Below are 19039 nucleotides of genomic sequence, written 5' to 3' on the forward strand. Positions count from 1 at the left end.
GGAATGGTACGGTGAGACAGAGATAGGGGAGGCGCCCCACCTCTGGTGGCCTCGGTATCCTCAGTCTTTACCTCGCTCCCACCGACGAACCTAAACTCAAGGCATTAAACAAAGGGAACCGGTCGGCCCCATAAACTTTGTGCGCAGAGGTCCGGACGAAGACGCTGGAAGCGTGAGTATTTGCGGAAAAGGGATCCGTTCGGTCGGGGTCGGGTATCCTGGAGTGTGGCGAGTGCGGTGTGTGAGAGGGGGGCCGGCAGCCGGACTCCCCAAGCGAGTGTGGACCCTCAGTAGTGCGGTTCCCATTGCCCGCGAGGGCGTGGGCCACGAACCAGGGGAAGCGAGTGATTCCACACACAGAACGCCTGAAGGCACTCCAGAGGATGGGACAGGGGAAAAGCAAGCCCTCTAGTTCCATGAGGTTTCCCCCAGTACCTGAGGATAGTCCGTTAGGGCTTTTATTGAATAATTGGAGGCATTATTCGAGTACACAGAATAAAGATAAGGCCAAGATGATTTATTATTGTATAGAGGTCTGGGGAGGAAAGCAGATATCACAAAATGTATTTTGGCCTATATTTGGGTCCTACGAGGACTGGGTGAGACAGGATTTGAATTTATGGGTAAATTCCAAAACTCCTTTTAGTCGAGAAGAGAGTGAATATGCAAAAATATGGATAGAGACCCCCGGGGTACTCCTGTTTACTTTAAAGGAAAAATCTGAAAACTCGGGGGTAAGAAGAAAAGATAAAAAGAAAGAGGAAGTCCCGTTGATTCCACCCCCCTATATACCTCCGCAGGCCCCGCAAGCACCCCCACTCCCACTCCCTGAGCAGCCCCTAGAGGAAGAGGAAGGGAATCCTGAACCCGAACGGGAGGGACCAATGACAAGGGGCAGAGCTAGACGTCATAACCTCTATCCATTAAGAGAAGTGCCTATGGGGGGACCCCAACCAGGAATTGGCTTTATTTCAGTTCCCCTTAGCTCTGGAGATGTACGGGACTTTAAGAAGGAAATGGGGAACCTATTAGAAGACCCCCTGGGAGTTGCAGAGAAGCTAGATCAATTTTTAGGCCCTAATATATAGACCTGGGATGAGTTGCAGTCAATTCTAAATATTCTTTTTACTGCAGAAGAAAAGAACATGATTAGGCGAGCGGGAATGCAAATTTGGGATGCCCAACATGCCCAAGGCCCACAGGCAGATATCAAATGGCCTTTACAAAACCCTAATTGGGATCATCAGGATCCAGCACACAGAACTCATATGCAGGACTTAAGGACAATAGTTATACAAGGGGTCCGAGAGGCAGTACCGAGAGGACAAAACATAAATAAGGCCTTTAATGAGAGGCAGAGAAAGGAGGAAACTCCAACAGATTGGCTAGAAAGGGTAAGAAAGAATCTACAGCTGTATTCAGGCCTGGACCCAGACACACAGTTGGGTCAGGCACTTCTGAAAACTCAATTTGTAGCCAAATCATGGGATGACATCAGGAGGAAGCTAGAAAAACTAGAAAATTGGCAGGAGAGAGGATTAGATGAATTGTTGAGGGAAGCACAGAAAGTATATGTCAGGAGGGATGAAGAGAATCACAAGAGACAAGTCAGAATGATGGTGGCAGCAGTAAGGGAAAGCAGAAAACAAGACTCTCCCCGCCGAATGGGGCAAATACCCAGAAAGGCCCCTAGGAACACAGAGGGAAATCAGAGAGTGGAAAGGAGGGAAGCAGTCGTATGTTTTTATTGTGGGGAGAAGGGACACATCAGAAGGGATTGTAGAAAGAGGATAAGAGATGAAAAGATGTTCAAAGAAGATTAGAGGGGTCAGGGGCTCTACTTACTGGGGACCAAGAAACATCCAGAGCCCTTGATAAAAATAAAAGTCGGTCCCCAGTGCCAGGAATTTGAATTCCTGGTAGATACGGGAGCAGAAAGATCAACTATCCAAGTTTTACCATCTGGATGTAAAGTCTCCCGAGACACCGCCCTTGTAGTGGGCGCCAAGGGTGAACCTTTTGAGGTCCCTGTTATTAAAGATGTCCTGATAGAAACCGAATCAAAAATAGGAATAGGAAGCCTTTTGTTGGCACCAGAAGCAGAGTATAACCTCATGGGTAGAGATCTCATAGTAGAATTGGGAATAAACCTAGAGGTAATTAATAAAGAATTGAGAATCAAACTATGCCCCCTTAGAGTAGAGGATGAAAAGGAAATTAACCCTGAGGTATGGTACACGCCTGACAGTGTGGGCCAACTGAACATTCCGCCCTTCTCCGTAACCATAAAAGATCCAGAAATTCCAATAAGGATCAAGCAGTATCCCATATCCCCAGAAGGGAAACGAGGACTAAAGCCTGAAATACACAGACTAATAAGCAAGGGACTCCTAGAAGCCTGTATGTCCCCTTTTAATACACCCATTTTACCAGTAAAGAAACCAGATGGATCCTATCGATCGGTGCATGATTTAAGAGAAATTAATAAGAGGACAGTGGCCTGGTTCCCGGTGGTTGCTAACCCATACACCCTATTAAGTAGACTAGGGCCAGAAAATCACTGGTGTAGTGTAATTGATCTAAAAGATGCATTTTGGGCCTGCCCCTTAGACGAAAATAGTAGAGATTATTTTGCCTTTGAATGGGAGGACCCAGATACTCATAGGCGACAACAGTTGCGATGGACCGTGCTGCCACAAGGGTTCACAGAATCACCAAATTTATTTGGACAAGCATTAGAACAAATCCTCCAAGAATATCAAACAAGAGAAAACATTACTTTGATTCAGTATGTGGATGACCTCCTGATTGCAGGAAAAAAAGAAGAAGAAGTTCAGGAGGAGAGCATTAAACTGTTAAACTTTTTAAGCTTGAAGGGACTAAAAGTATCAAAGGCAAAATTACAGTTTGTAGAAGAAGAAGTAAAATATTTAGGCCATTATTTGAGTAAAGGAGAGAAAAAAATAGACCCTGAAAGAGTGAAAGGAATCCTCTCACTCCCGCCACCAAGGAGCAAGAGACAAGTAAGGCAATTGCTAGGATTAGTAGGCTACTGTAGACAATGGATTGATAATTATAGTACCAAGGTTAAATTTCTGTATAACAAGCTCAGTCATGACGGGTTATTGAAATGGAGCAGAAAGGATGAGCAGAGCTTAGAACAACTGCAACAGGATTTAATTAACGCTCCAGTACTAAGTTTACCTGATTTTAAAAGACCATTTTATCTATTTGTAAACATTGAAAATGGGACAGCATATGGAGTATTAACTCAATATTGGGCTGGGAGAAGGAAACCGGTGGGATACTTGTCAAAGCTATTAGACCCAGTAAGCAAGGGATGGCCTACATGCCTACAGGCAGTGGTAGCCTGTGCTCTCTTGGTAGAAGAAGCACGTAAAATAACTTTTAATGGGGAACTCAAGGTACTATCTCCACATAATATTAGGGGAATATTGCAACAAAAAGCTGAAAAATGGATAACAGATTCGAGACTTTTAAAGTATGAAGGGATCTTATTAGATTCCCCAAAGCTAACACTAGAGGTCACTACACTACAAAATCCGGCCCAGTTCTTATACGGAGAACCAAATGAGAAAAAATTAGCCCATGATTGCATGTTAACCATAGAAGAACAAACCAAAATCCGACCGGACTTAGAAGAAGAAGAATTAGAAGAAGGGGAGAGGCTGTTTGTAGACGGATCATCTCGGGTAATCGAGGGAAAGAGAGTATCTGGCTATGCAATCATTAAAGAGGAAGGGTCAGAAGTCTTAGAGTCAGGACCTCTAAGTAGATCCTGGTCAGCTCAAGCTTGTGAATTGTATGCAGTCTTACGAGCTCTGAGATGGCTGAAAAATAAAACAGGGACAATATATACAGACTCCAAATATGCATATGGAGTGGTACATACATTTGGAAAAATATGGGAAGAACGAGGGTTAATAAACTCTCAAGGGAAAGACTTAGTCCATCAGGAGCTAATAAGACAGCTACTCCAGGCCTTACGGGAGCCTAGAAGAATTGCTGTAGTACATCTTAAAGGACACCAGAAAGGATTAGATTTTAGGAGTAGAGGTAATAATGGGCCAGACCAAGAAGCAAAAAGGGCAGCACTTTTGGTTATACAACAAGTTCAGGATAAGGAACAACCAAAGGAGAAATTCCTCAATAAAACTAGAATGTATAGTTTTACAGAACAAGAAAAAGAGAAACTATCACAAATGGGGCTAAAAGAAAATTCAGAAGGAGAATGGAAACTCCCAGATGGAAGAGTAGTACTACCTAAATCAATAGCAGTAGAAATTTTACCAAGGTTACATAGCCAAACTCATTGGGGAACACAAGCACTAGCAGACCAGTTTGCCACCAAGTATATGTGTATTGGAATATATAATTTGGCAAAACAAATTGTTAAAGGCTGCATAACTTGCCTTAAAGTGAATAAGGCTTATTTAAGAGAACACCCATTGGGAGGGAGACCACTAGCACACAGGCCCTTTGCTAACATACAACTAGATTTCACCGAATTGCCCAAAGTAGGAAGAAGTAAATACTTATTAGTTATAGTAGACCATCTAACGCATTTTGTCGAAGCATTTCCCACAGCAAGGGCAACAGCACAGACAGTGGTCAAAGTTCTATTAGAAAATATTATCCCTAGATATGGAATAATTGAGACTATTGACTCCGACCGAGGACCCCACTTTGTATCTAAAATCATCAAAGAAGTAATGGGAATTATGGGAATAAAGTGGGAATATCATACCCCCTGGCATCCCCAAAGTTCAGGACGAGTAGAAAGAATGAATGGGGAAATAAAGAAGCAATTGACAAAGCTTATGCTTGAAACCAAGTTGTCGTGGGTGAAATGTCTACCATTAGCTTTGTTAAACATACGGACTCAACCAAGATCTGACATGGGAATCTCCCCTTTTGAGATGCTGTATGGAATGCCTTATAATATGGGGGAACCTCAAGATCACCCAAATTTAAGAGACCAAAACATGAATCATTACATTATTACCTTAATGAAATATAGAGAAGAATTATGGAAAAAGAGCATGATAACTCAAAGGCCCCCGCTAGAACTTAAACTACATCGAATTCAACTATTTAATTACACCCACGATTATTGTATTCAAGTGTCCATCATACCCCGAATCACGTATCATCCTAGTGAATACATGTACCAACAACACACCACAGCAGATCATCACCTAGTAAAAAGAGAACCTTTTATTGCATTAACCATAGCAACCCTTCTCACTATAGGAGGAGTTGGGGCAGGAACTGGAGTAGCATCCTTAGTCACCCAGCAAAAAGAATTAAGAGCACTAAGGGTCTCAGTAGATGAAGATCTAAGCCGAATAGAACAAGCAATTGATGGCCTAGTAAAATCAGTAAGATCTCTATCAGAAGTAGTCCTACAAAATAGGAGGGGATTGGACTTATTATTCCTTCAGCAGGGAGGACTGTGTGTAGCACTCAAAGAAGAATGCTGTGTTTATGCAGACCACACTGGGGTAGTGATAGACACCATGACTGAACTAAGAAAACGGCTAGAACAACGGAAAAGAGAAAGAGAGGCACAACAGAGCTGGTATGAATCCTGGTTTAATCATTCACCCTGGTTAACCACTTTGTTATCTACCATTGCAGGGCCTCTAATTCTGTTAGTCCTAGGACTCACATTTGGGCCGTGTATATTCAATAAGCTGATCTCCATAGTAAAAGGGCGCTTAGAAGTAGCACATTTAATGCTCCTTAGGGCTAAATACCAGCAGATACCAGAAAATCATGAAGAAGAAATGTTAGAATTAGCTAAACAAGAGCTAAAAAGATTCAATGAACAAAAATGAACAAGAGAAAAAGGGGGGATTGTAATAAATAAGGGTATTTTGTTCATTGAAAACAGCTGACACAGGCCACAACGTACATAACAGGAAATGTCTTAACAAATCCATATGTAAAGGTTGTAAGTGCTGTAAGTGTACTATTGTTTAAGCTCCAGGAAGAAAAGCAGGGGATACTAACTGACCAAATAAGGAAAGGGTCACCCAGAGGGCACTTGAAGAAGACTACTTGCCTTCAGCCATCGACCACCAGAAGGCAGAAAACGACCCCCTAGCAACAAGCTCACACATGCGTAGAGTACTCCCTTAAAGATAAGTTACCAGGAAATGATCCTGCATAAAAGAAGGACTGAAATTTGCAAACCCCTGCGGCAGTCGGTGGAGCGGGGACTCCCCTGTCGCCCAGCGCTGATTTTGCTTATGCCTTGCTTGCTGTAATTAATAACTTCTCTAATTTGATTAAACCTCCTTGTCTGCCTCCGTCAATCACAGAGGGGACAAGGATTATCTCAGAGGCTGCTAAATCATTCATTATTTAAAGCCGTGGCTCAGTTAAAGAGCAATACCAATTAAGCTCCTGGATAAAAAGCCTGGGAGATCGGGGTTGGGTTTTTTTCCATTGTTCCTTTCGGTGGCTTTTTGCAAGCAAACTATGAAGCGGACAAGCCGCAAGCGTGCTACAGCGCCCCTTGCTGGGACTCGCTCCGGGCTGGCGCTGTTCCACGGTGCGAGGGGACCGGAAAAGCCACGCGACCCACGGAACCGGCGGCACTCGCCGCCCGAGGACGGCCCCGCGCTCCCGGAACCGGGAGGAGCGCGGCTCGCGGCACGGAAGCGGCTCCTCCGGCAGGCGGGGGCGGCCCCGCGCCGGGAGACCCCTCCCGCCCCCGGCGCCTGCTGAGCGGCACTGGCGCCGGGCCGAGGGGGACCCGGCGGCGCGCGGCTCGCGGCACGAAAGCGCCTCCTCCGGCAGGCGGGGGCGGTCCCGCGCCGGGAGACCCCCGCCCGCCCCCGGCGCCTGCCGAACGGCACCGGCACCGGCGCCTGACCGAAGGGGACCCGGCGGCGCCCGAGCCCCGCGCACGGACGGCACGGAGCGGGCGGGACGACCCGGGGCGGCGCGGCTCCGTGCCGCATCTCCCGCCTGCCGGCCCGGCGGCGCTCACCTCGGCTCCGCGCGGCTCGGCTCCGTCGGTCCCTGTCGGCGGCCCAGCCCCCAAATTCCCACTCCTCCTCAGAAATTCCCCAGGGGCCGGGAGTGCTCCCGCGCGAGACATTCGGTGCCGGGGCATGGCCGGAAGCGACCTCAAATGCGGTGGCACGCTCCGATTCAAACCTTTCAAATGCTGGAAAAGCCGGAGTTTCTTTCAATTTAACCCCTGAAACTGAGGCAACGGGGGGTGTTCACCTCAATTCAAACCAATACAATGGTAAATAAATAAATGTGTTCTCCCTTTCTATTTAATGGTCTAAGATACCAGAAAGAGAGGAGTTTTCCTCAACTCTCAAATGATGGGGAAAGGGCGATTGTTACCTTCATTAAAACCCTCAAAAAGCAGGGGCAGCAGGGCTTCCCCCTCAATTTAGAACTTAGGTTGATGAAAATGGAGGGGTTACCCTCAATTCAAACCCATAAAATGGTAACATCTGTGCTTTCCCCTTCCATTTAAAATGGAAGGGGGATCCCCTCGTTCAAACACAGACAATAATGAAGGAGGAGTTTCTTCCCTCCATTTAAACTCCTTTTGTTCTCGTAATCCCCATTTTTTCTGAGAGCACGGTGGGAGGGACTGGCAAGATGAAATCAGAAGGGAAAAATAGAAAGACACCCCCCCCCCCCCCCCCGCAAACCCACGCACCGGCTCACCTGCTTAGCTGCAGCTGCCTGGCACCTCCTTTGGCAATGCTCCGCATCTAACTGCATCCGAGTGCTCCCCCAGACCCTGTGAGACGCTCTCACCGTCCTTTCGTGAGAGACCCCCCCAGGACCTCACCGTAAGCCCCTTTCCTCCAACATAGCCCTGCAAAAGTGAGCTGAGGTAACCCCTCCTAAAACAGGCCCCGGCAGGCGCCGCCCTCTCCTCACCGTCACAGCTCACACCTGGGGCTGCTCTGCCCCCTCATCATTCTCACGGCTCACACCTGGGGTTGTTGCCGTGACAAGTGTGAGGGCAGGTGCAGAAAGGATTTGCTGCTCCTTCCCTGGACGGCTCATTGTCTGCACCTGACACGCTGAGGCACTGGGCTTTCCTTTCCATAGATAATAGATAGTTGATGCCAGGTGCAGGTAAACTGTCAGGGTTGGTTTTTGAAATATTTTTTTAAACTAGAAAGCGTTCCATAAGTATGCATGTGACTTTTGAGATTTGATATACGAGACTTGTTGAGCTTTTGACGGGGTACCCTTCCTTCTCGGACCGGGGTAACGGAGCAGAGGAGGCTGCTGTTCTGCTAAGTTCTTTATTTCATAGTCTCATAGTTTTCTTGAAGGCAGAGTTCAGAGGGGGTTACATGATAAAGCCAAGCAGCAACAGCAGGCAAAAACAGCCTCTTCTATATGTTCTATATGCTCCATATACTCTATATGCTTTATATACTATACACACTATACTTGATGCACTCTATACAATGTACTATACACTCTATATTTTTTCTTACAGAAGTGTGGATTATATTTGTTAACTGCCCAATAAGATTAATACACGATTCTAGTTTCTCTTAACCTATCCTGGCCTGATTCTAACAGTCGTAAGCCTTACACAAGTACTACATAGGTATTACACAGATTTGCGTATGCAGTTTCTATCGGCTCTTATTGTTTATGTGAACAGTCTATCTAAAAAATATGAACAGTGTAATTCTATCTATATTTTGTCTAAAGTAAAGAATTCTGTGAAAAGGTAACACTGCTGCAGCAGAACTGTGTTTAAGGTCTCTGCTACAGCTTTTTAATGTTTAAGACCCTTAGCATATATTTCCACTGAAGTTAAAAATCTATGTTTCTATTTCACTTTGGTGTGGCTTCATGTATCTCAGCCTGTCCAAAGGTTTAAATTCAATCCCCGTGCTTTGGCTTCCCTCTGGGCCTGAGTCCAGAGGAGCTTTTGGTCCGACAGAGACTAAATCTCTCACCGGTTTTAGAGTACTGCATTGAAAGTCTGTGCGCTTTCTCTTCTTTCCCTGTTCTGAGCGAGTTCTTTGGAACTTCTTTCTTCATTGAATTTTTTTATTTACACTTCAGCAAAATGTGGAAATAACATATACAAACACAAGTACGAATACAATCCATATACATGCTGGCAAAAGTCCAATTTACACACGGAGCAATACATGGAAATTCAGTGGCAAACACCAATACAGAACAATACAGGGCAACGCAAGCCAAATACATATCAATACAATAAAACAATGCTACTGTTTCTGGAAAGTTTATTACATTTTCTTTTATTGTTATAAGAAACCCAAAACAGCAACATGTAGAGAACATAACAGCCATCCACCACCCACACCTCCTTTAGCTTACACACAAACCCACCCTTGCTCTCATCTTGACCGCTCCACTAACCCTCGGCTCTCCATGGGAATGTGGTTCCCAGGAGCCTCCAAATCATCCTGCCTCACAAAACCCCATCGCCGGCACGGTCCGCACCCAAACCTTGGCGATGAACGTCGCCTCGCAGACCGGCCAGGACTGAAGGAAAAAAAAACTGGGGGGAGGGAACAAACCTGGCTGGAGTTTTTTTAATTCAAAATTTAAAAATGTGTTGAAAAACCTGAAAGGCAAAAATCTCACATACAACATTAGAACCCATCAACACACATGCTCTCACAGGCAGACAGAAGCAGAAAGACAGACAACTCTCACACACAGACACACACAGTCACACACTCTTCAGCTTACACACTGACTGCAGCTCTTACTCAAAAAACTCTACTGATGAAGATGCTTCAGCACATCTTGCAGCTGCTGCTCCTCGACATCAAACGGCAGATTCTGGGAAAATTGGTAGCATCAATGACCACAGAGATCCAAAGCCACCTCAGGGACCTGAGAGACAACATGAGGCAGTCAGTGAGGGGCTGAAGGCTAGGAGTTATCTCCACACTAGGCCCATAAATTTTCTACCCAAAACCCCATAGAAAAGATATGAACCTTTAAGTTTTATAACTGTTCTTCTTAACCATTACCCTGCCAGGGCAGGGCAGCTCCAACTGCAAAGAGCACATGGACAAGGTGGTGCGCCAAATATAAGCAAAGATGACAAGAGGGCTTGAGATAACTCTCTGGAAGATTAATTCTTGAGCCCGATATGCTTCAAGGCAACAAAACCTACAGAACTACCACGGTCACGTGAGGAGGGTCTAATATGCTCCATATAGAAGTCTAAGGGAATAGGATGTGAACAGAAGGCACTACCAAAAGTGAGAAGGAAGATGGATGAGAACATCTCCTGCACTTCCTCTGGTCTCAAAAAGTAAAAATGTAAAGATGCTGGAATAAGCCCAATCTGGGAAAGTACACAAGCAGAGATTCCCCCCCCCCCCCCGCTGCCAATACAGCCCAGAACAATGCCGATAAAGCATCGAGACATAACAAAGCCCTAGGACACAGAAGAGGGTGGACACAAACTACACAACGTAGACGCAAACTACGTAACACAGAGAGAAGTTAAAACTGCCCAGCAGTTTCACCTGATGGACCCAAGATTCCTGCTGCAAGATGAGCCAGAAAGTGATGATGCCAAAGGAAAGACAGCTCTATGGCAATAGCACGTGACAGTGAAACAACTCCTTACGAGAAGCTAGTGCCAAAGCTGTTAAGAGGATGCTCAAGAAGGTCAGTAGGCCTAGAGAAAGAGGTGATGACTGCTGGGCGACCGCTCCGGACCCAAAGGCAGGCTCCTCAGGCAAAAAGATCTGCGATGACATCAAGACTCAAAGCACAAAGCTTGCAAAAACATGGGTATGGAACTGCCCTGCCCGGCAAAGGGTCAGGTGATGCTAAGGAGAAACCCTCTCTCTTTACTTCCAAGGGGCCCATCCCACTACAGCCCTCTCCTCTAAGCTAACTTCAGATTGCCTCCTGTGATTCCAAAGGTTTTTCCCTTCTCCCAACCACCAGTCTCAACACTTATCTTTCAGAGATGAGAGGAAAAAATCCATCCTCGACAGAAAAGAACACGTGGGCACTGTGGACATCAGTACATTCCCTGTAGTCTGCTTTGGAGGCTGCAAAAATTCAGAAAGAAACTTCAGACTGCACTGAGACGTCCCAAAAATGACCCCTCCTGCAACAACCCCTCCCTCCTAACTGCCGAGGCTAATCGCTTACCGGCCGTTTCCAAACTTCAGCTCCACACCAGCTCATGGAACCTAAGACGACAAAACAGAAAATATGACTATCAGCCTCCAGAAGATTAATCCCCAGGGCTCCTCTGCACTGCAGCCCCGGTGCACCTCAAATCTTCATCCGACTCTGGAGGTGGCCTGGACGATACGCGCAAAGTGAAAAGGTACATGCTTGGCACCTCAAAGGGCTAAGGCAAAAGACCTGTGACATGAGATGCACAGAAGACAGAGAACGCACAATAGACACGTGACATGTACCGGGACTGCTCTGCCCTGCGCACCTCGGCACTGTGATCAAAAGCAAGACTTAAGCTTTATGGGGCCTAAGGGGCCCTTTCTTGGGTATCCCCCACCTCCAAATCTGACTCAAAAATATCTTCCAGTGAGTCCCAACTCGGCACCCCGCTTTCACCCCCTCTGTGGGTCACAGGTCTCCACTTATCTCTTGGATGTCTGGGGATGTCAATCTCCCTCAGGTGCAAAAGAAGGCCACCTCACCATGCAGGCAGCTTGTGCCTTCACCGGGCTGGTTATCTCTTAGTTAGCTACAATAAACAAAACCAAACAAACATCAGTGCATGAACTTAGTGGCACCTCAGCCAAAACCCATCAACTCTGCGATTCACCGTCTCCTAAAAAGGCTGGGGTCCTCGGGCCGCACACTCTGGCCACGCTCCAAGGCCGACACCATCATTGCAGGGTATACCTAGGTTGAGTGGAGACGAGGTGATGTAGCATTGCTGAAACTTGAGCAGACCCACGCTCCTCCTCCCTCGCCAACTTATTGCAACTACTCGGCCGTTGCCAAAGGCTACCCAGATGGTATCTTCACATGGAAAAGGTAAAGGGTTCGTCACAGAGTCCCATGATACTTGCAGAGGACTAACAAGGGCAACGAGACAGGCCTGTCGGTCGGGGACGGGTACAGGGTAATGAAGGGGGCTGCCTGAAACACACAAATGACAATGGATGCTTAGAGCTGTACCAGAACTTGGCACCCAAGGCATAACAAGTGGTTCTTTCCACCAGTGACTTCTTACCTCGTTCATTTGACCTTGACTGCTGAGATCTGGCTTTACCTCCTAAGAACAAAGACAAAGAACAATGCTGTAACACAGCCACCATTAACACCTGCTCTGCAAACACAAACGGTGAGCGACCTTCCTGCGGGAACCCCCTCACCCGGTATAGGGCACTCTGCCACAGATTTAATCCGTCTGCATTTGCAAGAAAGCGATGACAAAAGTCAAAGCACTGCATGAGAACTTCACAGCTCCAGCCATCTCGTGACAATCTAGGACTATCAACTAGAGGCCAAACTACACCCTACATTACAAATTTCAAGTCCCCAAGGCTTGTTCTCTTGCACCGATATGCCAGAGTATGCTGCAGGGCAGAGCAGCTCAGGGCCAAACCCATGCAGGCACCCATGACAGAGGAGATGACAAACAAGAGGATACAACAAGGAGAGAGAACTCAGGGTGGAAAGCATGACTGCAAGCACATCAAAGGGCTAAGGCAAAAGACCTGTGACACAGGACGCCCAAAAGACATGGCATGCACTATAGACAAGTGACACAACATGCACTGCGATTGCTCTGCCCTGCGCACCTCAGCATTGTCATCAAATGTGAGACTTTCACTTTATGCGGGCTAAGGCGCCCCTTCTTCGGCATCCCCATCGCCAAAGGTGACGCAAAACTCCCTCCCAGCAGGCCCAACTCGATACTCCGCTTTCATCCCCTTGACTTATCTCTCAGACGTCCTGAGACGCGAATCCACCTGGGACGCAAAAGAAGACCGCATCACCATCCTGGAAGCTCCTACCATCGCCGGGCTCTTGTCTCTTAGACGGCTACAATAAAGAAAACCAAACATCAGGACAGGAACTCTGTGACACATTGGCCAAACCCCAACAGTTCCACTACTCACCGTCTCCTAAAAAGGCTGGGGTCCTTGGGCCACACGCTTTGGGCACGCCCCAAGGCCGATACCATCACCGCAGGGTATACCTGAGTTAAGAGGAGAGGAGGTGATGGGGGACTGCTGAAACTTGAGCGGACCCTCGCTCCTCCTCCCTCCCTCCCCGACTTGTCGCAACCCTCGGCCGTTGCCAAAGGCTACCGGGATGGTACCTTCACATGGAAAAGGTAAAGGCTTCATCGCAGAGTCCCATGATACTTGCAGAGGACTCACGAGGGCGGCAAGACAACGCTGTCAGCCAGTCGGCGAGGAGTTTGGCGTAATACAAGGGGACTACCTGAAACACACAAATGACAATGGATGCTTAGAGCTGTACCAGAACTTGGCACCCAAGGCATAACAAGTGGTTCTTACCACCAGGGACTTCTTATCTCGTTCACTTGACCTTGACTGCTGAGATCTGGCTTTACCTCCTAAGAACAAAGACAAAGAACAATGCTGTAACACAGCCACCATTTATGTTTGCCCTGCAAAGACAAACGGTGACCGACCTTCATGTGGGAACCCCCTCACACGGTATGGGGCGCTCTGCCGCAGATTTAATCCGTCTGCATCTGCAAGAAAGTGATGACAAAAGTCAAAGAGCTGCATGAGAACTTCACAGCTCCAGCCATCCTGTATCAGTCTAGGAATGCCATCTTGAGGCTAAACTACAACCTACACCACAAATTCCACATCCCCAGGCCTTGCCCTATTACACCCATACGCCAGAGTATGCATCAGGGAAGAGCAGCTCTGGGCCAAACCCATGCAGGCACCCGTGACACAGGAGATGACAAACAAGGGGACACAACAAGGAGAGAAAACATGGGCTAGATGATCACAAGGACCGAGCAAATGAGGAATGAGATGACCACGGCGAGACCGACGGTGAGCCAACGAGGCTGCAAGAACCCTGGCAGAAGAGGATGATAAGAGAAGGACTTGTTCCAAAAACTGCAAAGATGGATGCCCGAGAATTGGATGGGTGGAATCCTCTAGCTATCTTCACATAGCCTTCATCCTCTCTAATGGATCATTGCAGTGCACAGCTGACAATGCAGCTCAGAACAAGACCTGAAAAGACACTCGACTCAACATCGTTGAAGAGAGACGTGATCCTGATGCACCTCCAAGCTCACGAGTCAAAGGAGCAATGGTATCGGCAACGCACTGAGGAACACCAAGAAGAGAGATGCTAAGAATAATGCCCAGAGTTTGCGATAAGCATCTCAAAGGGCTAAGGCAAAAGACCTGTGACACGAGATGCACAAAAGACAGAGAACGCACAATAGACAGGTGACATGTACCAGGACTGCTCTGCCCTGCGCACCTCGGCACTGTGATCAAAAGCAAAACTTTTGCTTTATAGGTCCTGAGGGGTCCCTTCTTGGTATCCCCACCTCCAAATCTGACTCAAAAATACCTCCTGGTGAGTCCCAACTCAACACCCCGCTTTCACCCCTACTGTGGGTCAGGTCTCAACTTATCTCTTGGATGTCTGGGGATGTCAATCTGCCTCAGGCGCAAAAGAAGGCTGCATCACCATGAGGGAAGCTCGTGCCTTCACCGGGCTGGTTCTCTCTTAGTCAGCTACAATAAAGAAAACCAGACAAACATCAGTGCATGAACTTAGTGGCACCTCAGCCAAAACCTGTCAATTCTGCCACTCACCGTCTCCTAAAAAGGCTGGCCTCCTCAGGCCGCACGCTTTGGCCACGCTCTGAAGCCAACGCCATCGTCATCATCACAGGGTATACCTGGGTTAAGAGGAGACGAGGTGATGCGGCATTGCCGAAACTTCAGGGGGCCCTCGCTCCTCCCTCCCTCCACAACTCATCGCAACTACTCAGCCATTACCGAAGGCTTCCCAGACGGTACCTTCACATGGAGAAGGAAAAAACTCCGTCGCAGAGTCCCGTAAGACATCTGGAGGGCTCACTAGGGCGGCAAGCCGGGTCTGTCAGCCGTTCAGCGAGAGGTTTTGATGCAATACAAGCAGACCATCTAAAACACACAAATGACAATGGATGCTTAGAGCTGTACCAGAACTTGGCACCCAAGGATTAACAAGTGGTTCTTACCACCTGTGACTTCTCACCTCGTGCATTTGACCTTGACTGCTGAGATCTGGCTTTACCTCCTAAAAATAAAGACAAAGAACAATGCTGTAACACAGCCTCCAGTTACACTTGCTCTGCAAAGACCAACGGTGACTGACCTTCCTGCAGGAAACCCCTCACCCGGTATGGGGCACTCTGCCACGGATTTAATCTGTCTGCATCTGCAAGAAAGTGATGACAAAAGTCAAAGTGCTGCACGAGAACTTCACAGCTCCAGCCATCTTGGGACAATCTAGGAATATCATCTAGAGGCCAGACTACACCATACATTACAGATTTAAAGGCCTTGGGCCTTGTTCTATTACACCGATATGCCAGGGTATGCATCAGGGCAGAGCAGCTCTGGGCCAAACCCACTCAGGCACCCGCGACACAGGAGATCACAAAAGAGGGGATGCAACGAGGAGAGAGAACTCTCAGCAAAAAGCATGACTGCAAGCACATTGAAGGGCTAAGGCAAAAGACCTGTGACACAAGATGCCCAAAAGACACGGCATGCACTATAGACAAGTGACACAACATGCACTCGGATTGCTCTGCCCTGCACACCTCAGCACTGCCATCAAGTGTGAGACTTTTCCTTTATGTGGGCTAAGGGGCCCCTTCTTGCATATCCCCATCTCCAAAGCTGACTCAAAACTCCCTCCCAGAGAGCCCCAACCCAACACCCCGCTTTCATTCCCTCCATGGGTTGCAGCCCCTCAGCTTATCTCTCAGACATCTGGGGATGCAAATCTTCCTGGGGCACAAAACAAGGCGGCCTCTCGCCGGCCCAGAAGCTCCTGCCATTGCCAGGCTGTTGTCTCTCAGTCAGCTACAATAAAGACAACCGAACATCAGTACACAAGCTTAGTGGCATGTCAGCCAAAACCCAACAGTTCCACTACTCACCGTCTCCTAAGAGGGCCCGGGTCCTTGGCCACACGCTCTGGCCGCGCTCCAAGGCCAATGCCATCATAGCATGGTATGCCTGGGTTGAGTGGAAACGAGTAGTTGCAGCATTGCTGAAACTTGAGTGGACGCTCACTCCTCCTCCCTCCCTCCCTGACTTGCCGCAACTCCTTGGCCGTTGCCGAAGGCTACCCAGATGGTACCTTCACATGGAAAAGGTAAAGGCTTCGTTGCAGAGCCCCCTGATACGTGCAGAGGACTCACGAGGGCGCCAAGACGGGTCCGTCGGCCAGTTGGTGAGGAGTTTCAGCGTAACACAAGGGGAGCGCCTGAAACACACAAATGACAATGGATGCTTAGAGCTGTACCAGAACTTGGCACCCAAGGAATACCAAGTGGTTCTTTCCACCAGTGACTTCTTACCTCGTTCACTTGACTTTGACTGCTGACATCTGGCTTTACCTCCTAAGAACAAAGACAAAGAACAATGCTGTAACACAGCCACCAGTTACACTTGCCCTGCAAAGACAAACAGTGACCGACCTTCCTGTAGGAACCCCCTCACACGGTATGGGGCGCTCTGCTGCAGATTTAATCCGTCTGCATCTGCAAAAAAGGGGTGACAAAAGTCAAAGTGCTGCATGAGAACTTCACAGCTCCAGCCATCTTGTGTCAATCTAGGACTATAATCTAGAGGCCAAACTACACCCTACATTACAAATTACAAGTCCCTTGGCCTTGCCCTATTACACCTATATGCCAGACCATGCAGCAGGGCAGAGCAGCTCTGGGCCAAACCCACTCAGGCACCCGTGACACAGCAGATGACAAACAAGGGGACACAACAAGGAGGGAAAACTCTGGGCTAGATGATCACAAGGACCGAGCAAATGAGCAATGAGATGACGGCAGCGAGACCGACAGTGAGCCAACGAGGCTGCAAGAACCCTGGCAGAAGAGGATGATAAGAGAAGGACATATTCCATGAACCGCAAAGATGGATGCCCAAGAACTGGACGGGTGGAATCCTCAAGCTAGCTTCACATAGCCTTCATCCTCTCTAATGGATCATTGCAGTGCACAGCTGACAATGCAGCTCAGAACAAGACCTGAAAAGACACTCGACTCAACATCGTTGAAGAGAGACGTGATCCTGACGCACCTCCAAGATCACGAGTCAAAGGAGCAATGGTATCGGCACCACACTGAGGAACACCAAGAAGAGAGATGCTAAGAATAATGCCCAGAGTTTGCGATAAGCATCTCAAAGGGCTAAGGCAAAAGACCTGTGACACGAGATGCACAAAAGACAGAGAACACACAATAGACAGGTGACATGTACCAGGACTGCTCTGCCCTGCGCACCTCGGCACTGTGATCAAAAGCAAGGCTTAAGCTTTATGGGGCCTAAGGGGTCCCTTCTTGGGTATCCCCACCTCCAAGTCTGACTCAAAAATACCTCCTGGTGAGTCCCAACTCAACACCCCGCTTTCACCCCTACTGTGGGTCACAGGTCTCAACTTATCTCTTGGATGTCTGGGGATGTCAATCTGCCTCGGGTGCAAAAGAAGGCTGCATCACCATGCGGGAAGCTCGTGCCTTCACCGGGCTGGTTCTCTCTTAGTCAGCTACAATAAAGAAAACCAGACAAACATCAGTGCATGAACTTAGTGGCACCTCAGCCAAAACCTGTCAATTCTGCCACTCACCGTCTCCTAAAAAGGCTGGCCTCCTCAGGCCGCACGCTTTGGCCACGCTCTGAGGCCAACGCCATCGTCATCGTCACAGAGTATACCTGGGTTAAGAGGAGACGAGGTGATGCGGCATTGCTGAAACTTGAGTGGGCCCTCGCTCCTCCCTCCCTCCGCAACTCACTGCAACTACCTGGCCGTTGCCGAAGGCAACCTGGACGGCACGTTCAAATGGAAAAGGTAAAGGCTTTGTCAAGGAGTCCTGTAATACTTCCGGCGGGCTAACGACAGCGGCGAGCCAGGTCCATCAGCCAGTTGGCAAGGAGTTTCACCATAATACATGGGGACTGCCTAAAGCACACAAATGATAATGGATGCTTAAAGCTTAGAGTGACAGAACTTGGCTTCGAAACAATAACAACCGGTTCAGTATACCGGTCACCACTTACCTCACTAACTTGACTTTGACTGCTGAGATCTGGCATTACCTCCTAAAAACAAAGACAAAGAACGATGCTGTAACACAGCCACCAATTACACTTGCCCCACAAACAAACGGTGACTGACCTTCCTGCAGGAAACCCCCTCACCTGGTATGGGGCGCTCTGCCACAGATTTAATCTGTCTGCATCTGCAAGAAAGTGATGACAAAAGTCAAAGGGCAGCATGAGAACTTCACAGCTCCAGCCATCTTCTGACAATCTAGAAATATCATCTAGAGGCCAGACTACACCATACATTACAGATTTAAAGGCCTTGGGCCTTGATCTATTACATCGATATGCCAGGGTATGCAGCAGGGCAGAGCAGCTCTGGGCCATTCCATGCAGGCACCCGTGACACAGGAGACGACAAAAGAGGGGATGCAATGAGGAGAGAGAACTCTCAGCAAAAAGCATGACTGCAAGCACATTAAAGGGCTGAGGCAAAAGACCTGTGACAAGATGCCCAAAAGACACAGCATGCACAATAGACAAGTGACACATCATGCACTCAGGTTGCTCTGCCCTGCGCACCTCAGCATTGCGATCAAATGTGAGGCTTTCCCATTATGTGGGCTAAGGGGCCCCTTCTTGGACATCCCCATCTCCAAAGCTGACTCAAAACTCCCTCCCAGCAAGCCCCGACCCGACACCCCCGCTTTCATTCCCTCCGTGGGTCATATCCC

General features: G+C 48.1%; 1 long non-coding RNA gene across 7 annotated transcripts; it reads right to left on the reverse strand.

The window, feature by feature from the left end:
* Positions 1 to 8834: 8834 nt before the first annotated feature.
* Positions 8835 to 17640, reverse strand: LOC138101122 (uncharacterized). Of its 7 annotated transcripts, none has more exons than XR_011147012.1 (16): positions 16724 to 17640; positions 16604 to 16645; positions 16384 to 16509; positions 16181 to 16259; positions 15388 to 16103; positions 15268 to 15309; positions 15048 to 15173; positions 14841 to 14926; positions 13679 to 14759; positions 13542 to 13600; positions 13340 to 13464; positions 13137 to 13216; positions 12245 to 13059; positions 11313 to 12150; positions 11188 to 11228; positions 8835 to 11084 (listed from the first exon to the last, which is right to left on the reverse strand). It is a non-coding gene; the product is annotated as an uncharacterized lncRNA (long non-coding RNA). The 7 variants fall into 7 exon arrangements; XR_011147016.1 differs by having other exon boundaries at positions 11313 to 11910; positions 12092 to 12150; positions 15268 to 16103; XR_011147015.1 differs by having other exon boundaries at positions 11313 to 11749; positions 11911 to 12150; positions 15268 to 16103.
* Positions 17641 to 19039: the final 1399 nt, after the last annotated feature.

Source organism: Aphelocoma coerulescens, unplaced genomic scaffold (assembly GCF_041296385.1).
Source record: "Aphelocoma coerulescens isolate FSJ_1873_10779 unplaced genomic scaffold, UR_Acoe_1.0 HiC_scaffold_193, whole genome shotgun sequence".
Classification (NCBI taxonomy): Eukaryota; Metazoa; Chordata; class Aves; order Passeriformes; family Corvidae; genus Aphelocoma; species Aphelocoma coerulescens.